Here is a 17,693-nt window from a genome sequence, read left to right as displayed (position 1 = left end):
GGTTTAACGTGTAGCATGTCTTCACATGAGATCCAGCTATCAATTCCTCTTTATATTCTCCCCCTCAAATGGTCTGCAGCACCACACCTGTGTCGGCCACAAGAATGTGCTCTCCCTCGATGATAGAGCTCAGATCATTCGACTTAACAGCCAGCAACTGCCTTTGTCAAGCATCTTTCAGCAAAGACTGGGCGCCGTTCAAAATTGGATTTGGAATGCTTTTAAAATTCCTGTTTAGTTCCTGGTAGCAGTCAGGATCCAAATGTGCCATTCAAATTTAAATGTAAGAATACACATTATTTTTTCAGTATGAATTACCCATAATAAACATGCTATCATGCACTCAAAAAATAGTTTCTTTTCAGAAACATTATAGGCCACACAATTGTTAAATACATTTTAATATCAGTAGTATAAGAAATCACAGCAGGGTGTGATATTGAAAATGTAAATGATTATTTCACACCTCATGCAGAGGTGTCTTGCTGTATACTGCAGTGTTTGGGCTGTTTTAGTGTCCCAGATTTGCTCTTAAATGTAGGACTATTTGTGCAATATGTAGTTGACCCATTTTTCTGTAATGACTTGAGTGTTTGGTAAGTGTAATGCGACAGCTGTATTTATTAGTCTCAGTTGACAATTGAAATGCACACGTTTTAAAAATAATTTCATCTCAGACACACATCGCTCTGTTGCTTCATCTGTATTATCAAAAGCACCATGTAAGTAAAGGTGCGGTATTCGCAATGTCCTCTTACGTAAATCTGCTTTGAAAATTGATGGCCTCGAACATTAGCGTCACATAAAAATCAGCACATATGTTTTTATATCACATTTACATTTAGCAGATGCTTTTATCCAAAGTGACATACAGTTAAGGAATACAAGAAGTGATTGATAAGATGGCAATAACATGAGAAGTGCCTGTTTTAAACTGTTTCAGTCATCATTAACATTATCAGGGAAGTTTAGGGTTGGGTTTGATCTGGATATTTAAATTCTGACACAATACGTCACTGAAACTGCCTATTGGCATGTTGATTACTATTTGTATAACCACAGTTTTACAACAAATACCATAGTTAATCTATAGTTATTGTAGCGAAACCATGGTAAGTTTGTAGTTAACAGTTTGATTTCAGATGTGATATGTCACCCCTATAATATAAATGTGACCCTGGTCATAAGGGTCATTTTTTCAAAAGTGAGATTTATACATCATTTAAAATATGGAAAAAGCATGCATTGATGTCTGGTTTGTTAGGAGGACAATATTTGTCTGAGATACAACTATTTGAAAATCTGGAATCTGAGAGAGCATAGAAAAAATCTAAATATACTGACAAAATTAAAGTTGTCCAAATGAAGATCTTAGCAATGCATTTAACCAATCAAACATTCAGTTTTTGTATATTTATGGTTACATTTATAAAATATCTTAATAGAACATAATCTTTACTTAATATCATTATGATTTTTGGCATAAAAATAAAAGATAATTGTGATCCTTACAATGCATTGTCAGCTATTGCTACAAATACACCTGTGCTACTTACATTTACATTTATTCATTTAGCAGATACTTTTATCCAAAGCGACTTACAGATGAAGACAGTGGAAGCAATCAAAAACAACAAAAAGAGCAATGATATATAAGTGCTATAACAAGTCTCAGTTAGGTTAACACAGTACGCGTAGCATGGGATTTTAACTAATATAATAAATAAAAAGAAAACAGATAGAATAAAAAAATAAAAGAATAGAGCAAGCTAGTTAGAGGTCTTTACACACACACACATATACAATTGCATAATAAATGAAATGAAAATAGAATACAAAAAGATTAGAAAGTTAGTTAGATTTTTATTAAGAATAGAATTAGAATAGTGAGTGTTAAAGTTAGAGAGTCAAATAAAGATGGAAGAGATGTGTTTTAAGCCGATTCTTGAAGATGGCTAAGGACTTGAGTTGGGGAGGTCATTCCACCAGGAGGGAACATTTAATTTAAAAGTCCGTAAAAGTGACTTTGTGCTTCTTTGGGATGGCACAATCAAGCGACGTTCACTTGCAGAACGCAAGCTTCTAGAAGCACATAAGTCTGAAGTAACAAATTTAGGTAAATGGGTGCAGAGCCAGTGGTAGTTTTGTAGGCAAACATCAATGCCTTGAATTTTATGCGAGCAGCTATTGGAAGCCAGTGCAAATTAATAAACAGAGGTGTGATGTGTATTCTTTTTGGCTCATTAAAAATTAATCTTGGGATCGGACAGTTTTAGCAATGTGGTCTGAGAAATTCAGCTGATCATCAATCATAACTCCAAGGCTTCTAGCTGTTTTTGAAGGAGTTATGGTTGATGTGATGGTGAAATTGTGATGAAACGATGGGTTTGCTGGAATCACAAGCAGTTCTGTCTTGGCAAGTTTGAGTTGAAGGTCATGGTCCATCATCCATGAAGAAATGTCTGTTAGACAAGCTGAGATGCGATTAGCTACCGTCGGATCATCAGGATGGAATGAGAGGTAGAGTTGAGTGTCATCAGCATAGCAGTGATATGAAAAGCCATGTTTCTGAATGACAGAACCTAATGATGCCATGCAGACAGGGAAGAGAAGTGGTCCAAGAACTGAGCCCTGAGGCACCCCAGTAGTTATAACTACTTAAAACTGCTTTTGTGCTCCATGGTCACTCATATATTTTTTAGTGCAAACCTTGGCTTGTATATCTGTAGGCCACGTATGGTGGCTTTTTTCTACAATAAAACAACAATAATAAAAATAAAAAAACAGTATCAACTGTAGCAACCTTTAGCTAGGGAATACAGTTTCTCATTGGACTGCAAACACTTTACAAGTAAATGCAAAGTGTTTGTGAGCAAATGCAATGTTTCTTGGAGGAAAGCAAAAATTTTGAGAATGAATGCAAAGTTTTGGGAGTAAAATATCAACTTTTTTTTATCATATCCTATGCTATTTTTTCCATCACCTCTGTCACGTGTGGTAAACTGTTTTTAAATTACGATATGATTCTGAATGTTTGCAGTGTTTTCTAGGACTGTGCAGTCTGTCAAGGTTTTCATTTATTTATTTATTTTTTCACTTTTGAGGTTTTCTCAACAAATTTTTCTCAGAGCTTTTATGTGCCGCCCTTCCAGTATCAGAAGTGCACAGGGAACTCGAGGCTTGGGTTTGTATGGCTAAACAATCATTGGAAGTTGTAAGGGGAAGCTCAGAGTTGCCTCACACACACGGGTGGTTTGTGGAGACGAGGGAAAGTCTACGTGCTAAACCTCCCCTCCACGCTGACAGCATGGCTCACATTCCTTCCTGGATATAAACAGACCTATAAAGGTTTGCTTGTTTCCACACATCAGCGGTCTGCGTTAGCATTCGTTTATACACACCGTTGAGAAAAGTGTTTTGCATAACTTCCAAACTGCAGTGCATGTTTTCAGAAATAAAGCAACTGTTAGAACTACATTTGATGACCTCATGGGTGCCGTCGGTCACAAAGACATTGCCAAAATCTCATTGAAGGTTGTCGGTTTGTTTCCATGTGTGTTCAGGAGATGGTAAATCTCCTAAACTCATGAAGTCTGGACCCCCAGCTGTTGCACGGAGAGATGCTCAGAGCCTTGCGTCATGTGTTTGCTTGCTTCTCCTCTCGTTTAAGCATGTGGCCAGCAGTTCACTCCATGGTCACACACAGCGACCGAAGCAGACCTCATACTGTGTGTGGAAAGAGGCCTTCGTTCGTTTTCCAGAAGCTGTTGTGTGCCCAAACCTGACGCTGTTTCCTGGTGGTAAAAGCTGGTCACATAATAAAAATCATTTAACCAAATAAACTCAGTATGAATCTGTGTGTGTTAATGGAGTGTAAAGAAGCAGATGTGAGATGTGTGTATGTCACTTCTCGTCATACAGCTCAACTTGTTCCATGATTCATCTTAGCTTTTGAAAACGTTCCAGAAAGAAAACGGATCTCCCTGAGAGAAATAGCTCTTAGTTCCTGGAACGCCACATGTGTTTCCACAGAGACCAAATTTAACTATTTCTATTCTTACTCGAAACCAATGCACAGTAAGCTTTAACACAGATTGTGTTGAACTAAGTAATTTTTTTTTTTCTATGAATGCTTTTTTTAGCATTGGTCAAAATGCACAGTAAAGACAAAAATAAAAGTTCTATTCATAACCAAAGATTTCTTTAAAAATATGGAGAGAACAAAGAAACTATGAAACAAATAAAACTGTTTTTAACATAATAATCAGAAATGTTTCTTGAGCAGTAAATCATCATATTTTCATAATTTCTGAAGATCATGAGACACTGAAGACTGGATAATGATGATAAAATTATATTTCACAATATTACTGTTTTGTGTAAATATATACAGCCTTAGTGCATTAGGTAACTTTTGACGCTCTAGCTGTTAATAAACAGAACTGCTTGTGTCTTGCGGAAGAACATCGTAGCCGGAACTACTTCTCTCTGTTTATGTCTATGAAGAATCACAAAGGTACTGTGTTACTCCGCCGCGGTACCCCCGAAGCAATCTAAAATAGTCCGAATATAAGCACTTATTATAGGTGCACCCTAGTGATTGAGGACAAGCCAAAAACACGGTTTGGAAAATGGATTCATTGTGTACTCGCTTATTATGTACATTTTTCTACATTTTGAACACAAACAAAGTTACGGACCTCAGCTCTGATTGGTTGTTTTTTACCGGGAACGGTGTATTTCTGCACATGCCAATAGGACACTGGGAGGAGCCAGAGGAGCTTGATTTTTTTTCACAGATTATCTGTCTCATATTCTACTGTCAGGACATAATGACAGGTTTAACAAATATGTAAAAAAATATATTTTTACAAAAGTTACCTACTGCAGCTTTAAAAGCATTTTTTTTATATATATATTAAAGTCCCCAAACTTTTGAACATGAGTGTATCTTAGGATCTGATCCAAATCCTACCGAGCTGAACATGTTGTGGCATAATCTGTGTTTTACAGACACATAATTATGCTGCCTTATAACTTATGTAACATTACTTCAGCCACATTTTAAGACAGCACTGCATGGTTCCTTTGTGGTGAAGGCAATCCCAAGGATTTCCATAAGCTCGGTAAAATTAAATAAAAATATCCAAGATGAGAGACAAAGCACAAAGCAATTCAAGTGTTGATACTAAATAAAAATGCCCTGTGATTTATTTGTAGTGTTGCTGCCAGTTAAGCACATCCCGGATCAGTCACTTAAGAGCTTCAGGTTCAGTCAGGATTCTGCTTTAGAAGGTCACTATACAGGCATCAGACACCAAGACCGCTCACTAGCTTCAGAAATGAAGCCTGAGTGTGTAAGACAGACGACTCAGACCAAGGTATGGGGAATCCAGCTCTCTTTCTCTTCCAGTACAGCTGCTCCAGACTCACGTGTTGCTATTCCTAGCCGCACCCTGGAGCTATAAATAGCTGTCTTTGTTTGCAGACCGCTGGAACACGTGCCGTCAGCCTTCGAAGCGAGGGGAGCCAATCAGAAACTGTGGAGTAACTGGAGCCATGTGATTTTATTGTTTTTAGATGGAAGTTATGGTCATATCTGTGTTTGTGGAGATAAAGCGACTGTCCTTCACAGAAGAGCTCTATTGAGGAATGTTATGTTTGCCGCTGAATGGATGGATAAGTAAAATGAAAAACAAAAGCGAAACACGTTTTATCAAATATATACAGGAGCCCCAAGTATCTGTACACTTCAGTCTCACTAAACATATCTGAACGTTTTGAAAACGATACTCTATATCCAAACAAAGAGGCATTTATTTGAAAGAAACATATAGGAGATATATATTTCAGTAGATGTTTTGATGAACTACTTCTGCTGACTTTATTCACTTAAAATCACCAGGATTAGTTCACCCAAAAAAGAAAATGCACTGGAAATGTGCTCACCCTCAGTTCATCCGAGATGTATATGAGTTTGTTTCTTCATCAGGTTTGGAGAAATGTAGCATTGCATCAGTGTCTCAGCAATAGATGCTCTGCAGTGAATGGGTGCCGTCAGAATAAGAGCCCAAACAGCCTAAAAACTTCAAAGTAATCCACAGCACTCCAGCACATCAGTTAATGTCTTGAGAAAAGCTGCATGCTTTAACAAACAAATCCAATATTAAGACGCTGTGAACTTCAAACCTTTGCTTTTGGCTGAAATGCAAGCCCTTTATCCATAAGATTGCTTCATAGTGAAAAAGTGGTCTGGCCTGAAATATGGATTATGGACTTGTATTTTGGCCAGAAGTGACAGTTTATGAATAAAAAATAAAAAAAGTGAACATATAAATTGTGTGGTTTAGTCAAATGTTCGTTATCTCCTATCCCCATCTCCAGTGTTGATGATGCTGTGTTAATGGCTACTGACTGCAGTGATGTCATCCTCAGCTTAACTTGATGCACACGTGCAACAGACTTCAGTGAAGATGTGTTGCTCGGCAACTGTACGCAGGAGTGAGGAGTGGGAGAGGACTCTGACTGAGCCCGAATGACGCAAAACTGCATTTATCACCAGCACACGTTCAATATTTCTGCTCACCTATTCAGGGCCTTCAGAGAAACAAACATGTTTATAGCTGCACAAAGAACACAACCTATATGAATAAAATAACATGTGTGAGTGTCACCATAGCACCTTTTGGAAACTCAATGACTTCTGGGATCTGTAAGTTAAATCTGAATCAGAGCAGAGAGGGGAGTTATTGTGCTTGGACTGTAAATCATGTAAGTCCAAGCTTGTTTGAAACTCTGTCTTCTCAAATCTGGCATACAGAGGTCATTGACTTCTCAATGTTCGATCGTCTCTGAAATCTTTAATAATTTAGCTCTCATTTTGCTGCTATTGTCCTCGAGTCTATAACAATATAGATGCAAAAATCATGCAATTTTGTCTCTAAAATTATTTTCTGACCCAGAATAAAACCTGCTCCGCAGCAGGGTCGCCATGAAGCGTATGTTTCAATGGTGACAAAACCCGCTCAAAACCAACACATCTTTCTGAGCCTTTGCTCAAACTAAAGGTGAACTTACCTGGGTAAAAACTGAAACCTGCTTTGTGCCACAGGCCACAGGTTGAAAGTTTGAGTTGTTTTTGTGCCTACAGCTGCTGGCCTAATTTTAGCTGTGGGTCGGTGTCTGAGCTCTGGCCTGTCTGATGTAAGATTGAGCCGTCACATTAGCTGCCTATTGTGCTGAATGCAGCTGGAATCGAATAGTGATCCTCTGGCCGACTTCCAAGCGCCGACACCTAATCCAGTCGGCACTGTGCCTGTATGTATCTGCTCGTTCACGTGGAGCCGTTTGAAGGCCTGTTTATACAGCCGTGAGAGGCCATGAGGTTCATTCATGCACCGATAGCCTCAGCGTCTGTGTCCCTGACAGATGCTTTCACTCGTATTGCCTTCAGCAGCTGCTCTGCAGTTATAGCTCCCTTCTGTCCTGATACAGGACTTCTAGTTAATAAAAGAACTGGTTTCATAACCAGCCTATTTTACTTTGAATAAAGTAAAAGGGTTGGTGTGAGGTATAAACTGTAAAACCAGACAAAGATGTCCAGAGAGGACCAGCCCACTGCAGAATAAATATCCTGGAGGGCCACGGCCATTGATAAGGCCTTGGAGGCCACCATACTCCGGGTCAAGTATGCTCTGACCGGGACGGGTGACTGGAGACCAGAGGACTCACTGTGGACCAGTGTGATGGATTCAAGAGGAGCAATGCACAAAGCCTCCAAAACCAGGACGATCTTGTGCGCCAAGCTGCAAAGGGGCACGAGTGCAGACCCCCTGCTGGTTTATGTAGGAGACCACCAATGTGTTGTCTGTGTGGACAAGCACATGATGTCCCCTTAGGTCATGGAAGGGTGGCCTGGGTATCAGTGAACCCCTTTAGGGCACTGAGGAGGATCAGGCTTGTGCACCTCTCCTCCCAGGGAAGGCTTCCCTCAAGGTCCTTATGATGATATTGTCAGGGCTGCTTGGCCAAAGTCCTCTTAGACTTAATAATGATCTGCAGGTCCGTTATCTTAACCCAATCCCTTCCCCTAAACCTAACCGTACCCATAATTTATTCCTAAAATCAGTGGGAAATGATAGCTGATTATCAAGGGTGTAGAAGCACCTAACTCCTGAGTTTAAGCCTAAAACAGATATTTCCTGAAAAGTGATATCTCAATTCTGATTGGTTGATTGGGATGTTGATCCAGGAACATGTTGTACCTGGTGAAATCACGCTCACCACATGCACATATAAATGTGAGGACGTTCTGTTAGCTGGGGACACATTGCTAAAGTTTTTGCATGTGAAATTGCATTATCCCAGACATTTACTGGTATTAAAATGAAGAATGCATATTTTTCACTTCCCCATCTGTTAACTGGAGTTTAAAGAGGATCTTGCTATGAAAAAATAAATTTTACCAGAAATCAGAAATCAAACAGGTCAGTATAATAGTGCTACCGGTCTTCTATGTATTTAAAATTAAATAAAATAGTTACCAATAATATGAATTTATTAAATAATAAATATGTATATTTAAAATAAAATAAAATAGTTATCAATAATGCAAGAGGACAATAACAAAGAGTAATTTTTTTCAAGTTAGTCAATTTATAGATGATTCAGTGATGTCACCGTCCACAAAGCGCTGATATTATTCAAATGTGTATGAATTGCAGAAAGAAATTAGAATTTCAAACAGCAAACTAAGTTCATAAAGGTAAACTAAGGTAAAACTTTATACAATACTCTTATATTACTTAATAGAAGTCAAACACTGAAACATCCTGTAGCCCATGATCTATCAGAAAAGTGGGGCTCTGCTTTAGAGAGAAACTTGAGCAGAAGGGTTTTTTCTCTTCGTGCGCCCCCTTGTGCTACAGAATGGTATTGATGTTTTAGATTTTGAGACAAAGTTAGATTACACTTAAAAAATCGGATCTGTAAATAAATCAAAGATTACTGGAGTACGGTTATTTAATTTTTTCTATAGTTCAGCATTGAAACTTGCTGTTTCTTTATAATTATTTGTGAAATTTACGAGCAGTTTCTGAGTGAAAATAGTTTCAATGTCTTTTCATCTAAGGGTACAAAACAAACAAGTGCATGAGTGCACGCATATATATTCTTTTTATATATATAATTTTGATTTATAATCTTAAAGATAATTTAAGGATAAATAAAATATTCTATTACAGATCTGTTGTTAAATTCATGAGCACAGAAGGCTTGAATTTGTTTCTCAATGCTAAAAATAAAAAGGTTCTGAATGCCTAATTATTATTATTATTGATTTACACTAATTTATTTTTTAAAGCTGTTTAGTAGCATTGTTATAGGACATAAAGTTCTCTAAATGGAAACCATGAGCATACCACATTGCTATTTAAATCTGAGACCCTCTCTCTAAGCTCTACACATGCATCAGGACCCACTGAAATCAAGTTATTCGTTATCAGACGACACTTCACTCAATGCCAGCTGCTGAGTTTGATGAATGTTTATAGTGTTTGTATTTCAGCTGCTCATAGAAGTAGCCTAGGTGTACTCGTCTGTTCGACAGTGAAGCCCTCAACATTTTTTTGCCCACAACAAATGAAGCATATGCTGTCCTAGACTGAGCGGTGGCCTTTGTGTTTTGACCGCAGGGCGACCACATAGGGCTTAGGGAAGATTGAATAGACTTCCAGCGGATATCCAGTGGTTTGAACAGGCAGCTGAATTGGCATCCACTGCATAATAAATTAAACATCGAACCACACACCTTCCAGCTCCCCGCCTGCTGCTGTCAACAGCCTGGTTTTCATCCGGGCTTACAGTGTTTCAATTGAATAGTAATCTCACTGCTTCTGTTTCATCTGAATGACCTGGATTTCAAGAGATGGTTAATGAAAACAAGGACTATCATTCGCACCGAATACACAAAACACCTAGCATGCTAGATTTTAAGTTTAAAGCTTGCTTTTGGAGCATCAGTGCATCTGGGCCTATGAACGATTCAAACCTGCCAACTTCAGTTCTTTGGCTAACTGATTTCCTATAAAGCATGGTTTGAGGATTTGAGAGTGACTGTTGAAGCACCTGACATGGAAAGAAGTATTTGGTGCTGCAGCGACGCAGCTGGAGCATCTTCATGTCTGCCACAAGCCGAGACGCAACAGAAATAGGCTCTGGTTTACCGTCTCTGCGGTGTGTGTCTGCAGCACAGGTTCCGATGGCTGCTATCAGACGCCTGCACGCGCTCTTCTTGACCAGGAACCCTGATCTGTGGCTTCAGTCCCAGAGCTGCAGGGGCCTGTGTCAGGCAACGCACATCCCACTGTGGGTGACCTGCTTCCGGCAGATGTCCCAGTTGCAGGGCCGAGGACGATTCCACCACAGAAAGCGTGAGGAGGAAGGGGTGGAGGCTGTGGGGGTTGCGTAAAGGCGGTTCTCCTCTTGCTCTGAGGTGTGAGGCCGATGCATCCATTTGGCCAGAGCTCCAGCAGCAGCAGATGAGAAGAAGAGCGCTTGCGTTTGTCTCTCAGCTCTCTCCAGCGGTGTTAGCATGCATACTCTATGGCTAACTCCATTTATCAAGCTCATTTATCAACCAGTTATGTGCAATGTAGCTGCAGATGGAAAATGGGACTGTGTGGGTATGATTGGATTGCAGGTTTTGTCATTGGTCGATCTTGAAAATTGTATAGAAATTCGGACATTCAAGATCTTATGGTGCTCTGATAATGGAAACAAGTTCTGTGTTGAAATATGTTGGTCAAATAATTAGTGTAGTCACAATAGCAACAAACCACCATGTCAAATATATTAAAAAAACAGTAGTGAATATATTTATTTATTTATTATTGTAATTTTTTTTTTTTTTTTTTTACTGGCTAATTAAGAATCAAATCTCTCAAAAGTTTACATTCTAGAATACTTTTTTTGGGGAAAAAAGTGTACTTATTACAAACATAACTACTTGAAGTGCAAACTGAATTCATTGCTTTTGGGCATTTACATACATGTTAATTGCAATTAAATTAAATATATTATATTATTATTATTTAGTCTGAATGCAATGTAAGTCGCTTTGGATAAAAGCGTCTGCTAAATGCATAATTTAATTTAATTTAATTTAATTTAAATTTAAATGCAGTTAACCAAATTTTTTGTGAAGTTTTTCAACCCAATTACAGAAGTAGGACTTGTATTTCATTATATAATTACATCTTCTTTGAAATATGGTTAAAGTGTACTGACTAATGTATCAACGACTAAAATACATGTTAATGTCATTTTAAACCAACCCCAGAAAACATCTATTAATTTGAGTAGCTGCGCCGGTAGATGTGCTTCAAAACCGCAGAGGGTCTTTGCACACTTGCACCTTTCCTCTCAGATCCGATAAGCGATCCATCTCTTATAGGACTCCTGCTTTATGAAATGTGTGTGTGTGTGTGTGTGAAGACATTGATGGAAAGGGTATGGCGAGTGTGTGCATATGGCCGGATGCGTGTTGTTCTCTGTGGTTCTGTCCTGTGTGTCTCAATGGTGTGTGTGCGTTACTATTTAATATATGTAAGGCTTCTTTTGGGCTCGCCTCCAAATGAAATGAAACTCTAGAGCACATAAGAAATATCTGAGGGGGACCTTTTGAGCGCTGCACACTCATGAAGTCCATCATTTAAGCATGACTGACGTTAAATATAACCATCATGGCAGATTGTGAGGTGTGAGAAGTATGTCACATGTTCAGGGAATGTACTGAGTTTAGTATAGTTTAGGTTTTAACACGTTGTTAATAACCACAGGAATTCATTTCAACCTGTCCCTTAGTTTGTAAAAATAAACAACAGTAGCCTTTAGAATAACATGCTTGCTCACCATAGAAGTTCAAAGGGCCCTGGACACTTTCAGTGGAGAAAAATTGTATGTTTGTAGTGGTTTTATAATGTTGAGATAAATAAAATTCTGCATCCAATATTGTCTCTGTGTGTCCAGTGACTTACATTTATTTGGAATGATACTGACACTTTTTTGGATAATACTGTAAAGCTGATTTGACACAATGTGTATTGTGAAAAGTGCTATATACAACTATATACATTTACATTTATTTTGATTTCCCGATTCCGCTATTTAGCTTATAGCACGTTAGCATCAGCAGCGTGGTTGCCGCTAGTTCCGCTTGCATTGCTAATACTCTATTCAAACATGTCACCATTGCTTTACTCACTGCTACTTGCTTCAATGGCGGATGTATGTCTACTTTTGAGGGCAGGTGAGGACACGTTGGAGGCCGATGAGAAGCAGATTCACGACCTGGAGGTGAAGTAGGCTAGAGACAATTTATAAGAGACATGCACTTCCTCAATCCTCAATACAACTATATAAGGAAAACCCGTAATGGCAAAGATGGCAGTTGTACAAGAGGGTGATAACAATGCGAAGGCACTGGGCAACCAAGATAGTTAAAGCATTTTATATCGTGACACTGAGCATTTGTTTAAGTGCTTGGCACAACACTGGCATTCTGGATAGAGACGTGAATGAAGTTGGTATCAGTTGGCATATCCACAAACTCATAGAAAATAACCAAACCAAGGTTTTTATTTAGCACAGTGGCTAAATTAACAAATTACCAGACGCCACCTGATTCAAATATTCCACCAACGTTTAATAGTAATGAATTTCTTCACTGATAAAACAGATAACATTAGAAATACAATAGCGAATGTAGATTCTAAAACATCTAACACTTCAGTTTCATCCATCGCACCCAAAGATAAACTGCAGGGCTTTACAAATATAGCACAGGAAGAGCTAAATAAACTTATCACTGTATCTAAACCAACAACATGTTTATTAGATCATGTAACCACTGAATTACTGAAAGAGCTGTTACCTGTAGCCGAAGAACCGCTTCTCAATATCATTAACTCGTCGTTATCTTTAGGACACGTCCCAAAACCATTCAAGCTGGCGGTTATCAAGCCTCTTATTAAGAAACCAAAACTAGATCCTAGTGTACTGTCAAATTATAAAAAAGTTGTGTCTGCTCAATTGTGCTCCTTCCTGCACAAAAATGATCTGTATGAAGAATTTCAAATGACCTGCTCCTTGCGTCAGATCAAGGCATTTTTTTTTATTTAAATGGGGAGTCATCTCATTTATCATCAGTAAAATATGGAGTGCCACAAGGATCCATCCTAGGTCCCCTTCTATTTTCAATATACATGTTGCCCCTTGGTAATATTATTAGAAAATACGGAATTAGCTTCCACTGTTATGCTGATGATACTCAGCTATATATCTCAACGAGACCAGATGAAACTTCCCAATTATCTAAGCTAACAGAGTGTGTTAAAAATGTAAAAGATTGGATTAGAAATAATTTTCTCCTATTACATTTAGATAAGACACAGATATTAATTATTGGACCAACAAACAGTATACAGAATCTCATAGATTACAGTTTGCAACTAGACGGGTGTATCACTAGATGGATGTACTGTTACTTTCTCTACAGTCAAAAATATATTAGACAGTGTTATGTTAGACTTTTTTGCATTTGGCTCCCAAACTCTGGAATAGCCTTCCTGATAAAGTTCAGGGTTCAGACACACTCTATGTTTAAATCTAGATTAAAAACACACCTCTTTCACCCAGCGAATGAATAATGCATCTCATAATTTGCGACTGCAGTTGTGTCTGAATGAAGGACCATCACCTTCAACTCAAACTTGCCAAGACAGAACTGCTTGTGATTCCAGCAAACCCATCGTTTCATCACAATTTCCCCATCAAGTTAGGCACATCAACCATAACTCCTTCAAAAACAGCCAGAAGGCTTGGAGTTATGACTGATGATCAGCTGACTTTCTCAGACCACATTGCTAAAACTGTCTGATCCTGCAGATTTGCTTTATTCAACATCAAGAAGATCAAGCCCTTTCTTTGGGAACATGCTGCACAACTCCTTGTTCAAGCTCTTGTTCTGTCCAGGCTGGACTATTGTAATGCCCTCTTGGCAGGTCTTCCAGCCAATTCTATCAAACCTTTACAATTAATCCAGAACGCAGCAGCAAGATTAATTTTTAAAGAGCCAAAAAGAATATACGTCACACTTCTGTTTATCAATTTGCACTGGCTTCCAATAGCTGCTCGCAGAAAATTCAAGGAATTGATGTTTGTCTACAAAACTACCACTGGCTCTGCACCCATTTACCTAAATCTGTTACTTCAGACTTATGTGCTTCTAGAAGCTTGCGTTCTGCAAGTGAACGTCGCTTGATTGTGCCATCCCAAAGAAGCACAAAGTCACTTTTTCGTTAACTGTTCCCTCCTGATGCTATGACCTGCACAACTCAATCCGAGCAGCCTTCATTAAGAATCGCCTAAAAACATTTTTTTTTAAATGTTTTAAACTTTCCCCTTTTAGACTTGCACTCTTTAATTTACTAACTGCTTGTTTTCTTTAAAAATAAAAATAAATAAATAACACTAGTCTTTCCAATATTTTTGTATTTTATTTGTTGTTTTTATTTATTATAGAATTAACAAAGGCAAAAAAGGCCTCTAACACTACCTTGATCTATTCTTTTTCTATGTTTTCTTTTTATTTGTTATATAATAAATAAATAAAAAACTTGCTATGTGTACTGCATTAAGTTAACTGAGGCTTGTTCTAGCACTTACATATCATTGCTCTTTTGTTGATTTTGATTGCTTCTGTTGTCCTCATTTGTAAGTCGCTTTGGATAAAAGCATCTGCTAAATGAATAAATGTAAATAAATAATAACTTGTCATAACCATATAAAGCATTTTTTACTTGACCATGTTTGTAAGTTAGATAGTAACACTGGGTTTGCACAATTATGTTGTTCAGAAATACCTAAAAACCTGGAAATACATTAATTTCACATTTGTGAGATAAACGCATGGGAATTATAATAAACTACAAAAGAGAGGATATTTATACAGCACATTTTACTGTATAATATGCTATTATTTCATAATGTTTTCTGAAATCTGTATGAAATATTTAATAAAAGCAGTGAACTAGTAATCATGTAAAACTGGAAATGTAATAGGAATTCACTGTGCAAAAAGCGTAGAATTAATTTTCAACATCATTACCAGCTTATTGCCTTCATTCATGTTTCTTTATCTCATTTCTGTTTTTATAATGTTTATAATGTTTCTGTTTTATAATGTTGTTTGTTTACTCTGTTTTGTTCTATGTTAGTCTATTTTGTACAATCTTTGTGTATGTATGTAATGTTTTTGTGCTTGCTGAAAAAAAAATCTGCGTTGAAAACAGAATATCCAAATGTGTGTTCAGTTATTATGCCCTAAAAGGTTTATACTTGTAAATATTTTTATTTCTGTAAATAGTCCAGTCACACTGTAATATTGTCACTGCAATAAATAAATAACGTAATGGAAAGTACAAAAAATCTATTACTGTAGCTATTGTTGTAATTGTATAGTTCTCATATTCATGGTTATTATTGGTTGCATTGTTTAAACAATAAGATACAACAGATTCACCAAAGCGTCGGGAAAGGTTTGTTTGAACTATTTCTTGTCTGCAGGTCATGACACAGTCACGCTGTAATATGGAAGACTAGCGCCATCTAGTGTTAATAAAACTGAGAGGTAAACTGCTCAATAGTTGCACAGTCCACAAGTGAACACAGAATGATGATGTCACTAAACCTGATGAGATATGTCACGTGATCAGAGCTGGAACAATTGCAGTATTTGTTTTGGCGCGAACCAAAACAATCAGTTTGAGATCCCCTGAAGCTGGCGCTCTTTATTGGGAGATATGGATTGCCCCATGTTACTTTAAATCCTAATTTCCGCCTCCCTAACAAAGATTCAGCTTTGTGTATGTAAGAAGCAGAAAATCTTACCATTTGCTTTATTATTGGAAATATATACTTTCTTCTGCTTTATTATAAATCAAATGGGAATAGCTTTTCAGTACATTTACTTTTTTTTCTCAGTACAAATGATTAATATATACTGATTGCAGTTCATTTAAAATATGATTTATAAAATTTTTCAGTTATTGAAGTTTAGGTTTTATATAATCAAGGTTTTTGGTAACACTTTCTATGAAGCCCGTATTTATGATACATTATGAGGGTATTCTTAAAAGCATTATAATGAATGCATAATACATTATAAAAAAAACCTTGTAATATGTTATATCATCTCATGAATATTCATAACAACAGTTTTAATATATTTATTATTTGTGGTCTATAGCTTTTAAGAGTATGATTATTTATAACACAATGAACACGTTGCATCCACTTTTACAATTGATCATATTTCTCATAGTATTATAGCATGTATTATAAGTCTCATATCTTGGCTTTATTTATGCTACTTTACTTAAAGCAGTCAAAGACTACTTATAAGTAGTAATAGTAGTAATAACAAATATGTAAGTATTATGATGTATTATAATTGTTGTTATGATTATTTATGAGTTGATATAACATATTACAAGGTTTTTTATAATGCATTATGCATTCATTATAATGCGAATTACCTTATAATGTATCATAAATGCAGCTTCATAGAAAGTGTTACCGGGTTTTTCACACTGTTACCTCAAGTAGAGAAAGAAAACTGCAAAACTGGAACATCATCCACACACACACACACACACACACACACACACACACTTCTGGAGCGCCCCCTTCCATGAGCCGAATGCATCTGCTGTAATGAATGAAAAATCACCTCCTATTCTTCGGCGTCACCATCTGAGTGTGATTAGAGTCATAATTAAATTGGCACCCTGTCTTTATTATACATGTGAGTGATTTTTAAAGAGCTTTATGACGTGGAGATACGTGAGATATTTGAGTTTATCTGAGAAATCAGTGTGTAGACATGGACTCACCTCTGCAAAGCGACGGTTCCTCCTGATGTCCTGAATGGAAACATTTTGATTAGACGTAAACAAGTGTAGAACAAAACAGAACACAGGAATGCAAAGATTTGGATGGGACATATGTGACCCTGGAGCACAAAACCAGTCTGAAGTCTCTGGGGTATATTTGTAGCAATAGCCAAAAAAACATTGAATGGGTCAAAATGATAGATTTTTCTTTTATGCCAAAAATCATTAGGATATTATATTGTCCTCCCAACAAACCATACATTAATGGTAAGCGTATTTATTAAGCTTCCAGATTATTAATCTCAATTTATAAATATAGAATAGAACAGAACAGAACAGAATAGAACACAATAATGATGAATAAAAAAGAACACAGGAATGTAAAAGTGAGGATGGGAGATAATAAAATAATTTAGAATAGAACAGAACAGAAAAAATATATGTCAAAATAGAATACAACAGTTAATATAGAATATAATACACAAGAACAAAACTTGTAAGAACAAAACTTTATATAGAATATAGAATAGAATAATGTAAATAATTATGACATATAATAATAAAATAGAATAGTATAGGATGTGACATGTAATAATATGGAAGAGAACACAATAGAATTAACAAAAACAAAACAGAATAGAACAGAACAGAAACATATAAACAAATATTTTGAGACACAATGAAAATATATAGAATAGAATAGAAAAGAAAAGAAAATAAGAATATAAATATTAGGATAAG

The sequence above is a fragment of the Carassius gibelio genome, chromosome B10 (genome assembly GCF_023724105.1).
Source record: "Carassius gibelio isolate Cgi1373 ecotype wild population from Czech Republic chromosome B10, carGib1.2-hapl.c, whole genome shotgun sequence".
In the NCBI taxonomy this organism is placed as follows: Eukaryota; Metazoa; Chordata; class Actinopteri; order Cypriniformes; family Cyprinidae; genus Carassius; species Carassius gibelio.
The sequence above is the reverse complement of the archived record's forward strand: the minus strand, read 5'-3'. Positions refer to the sequence as shown.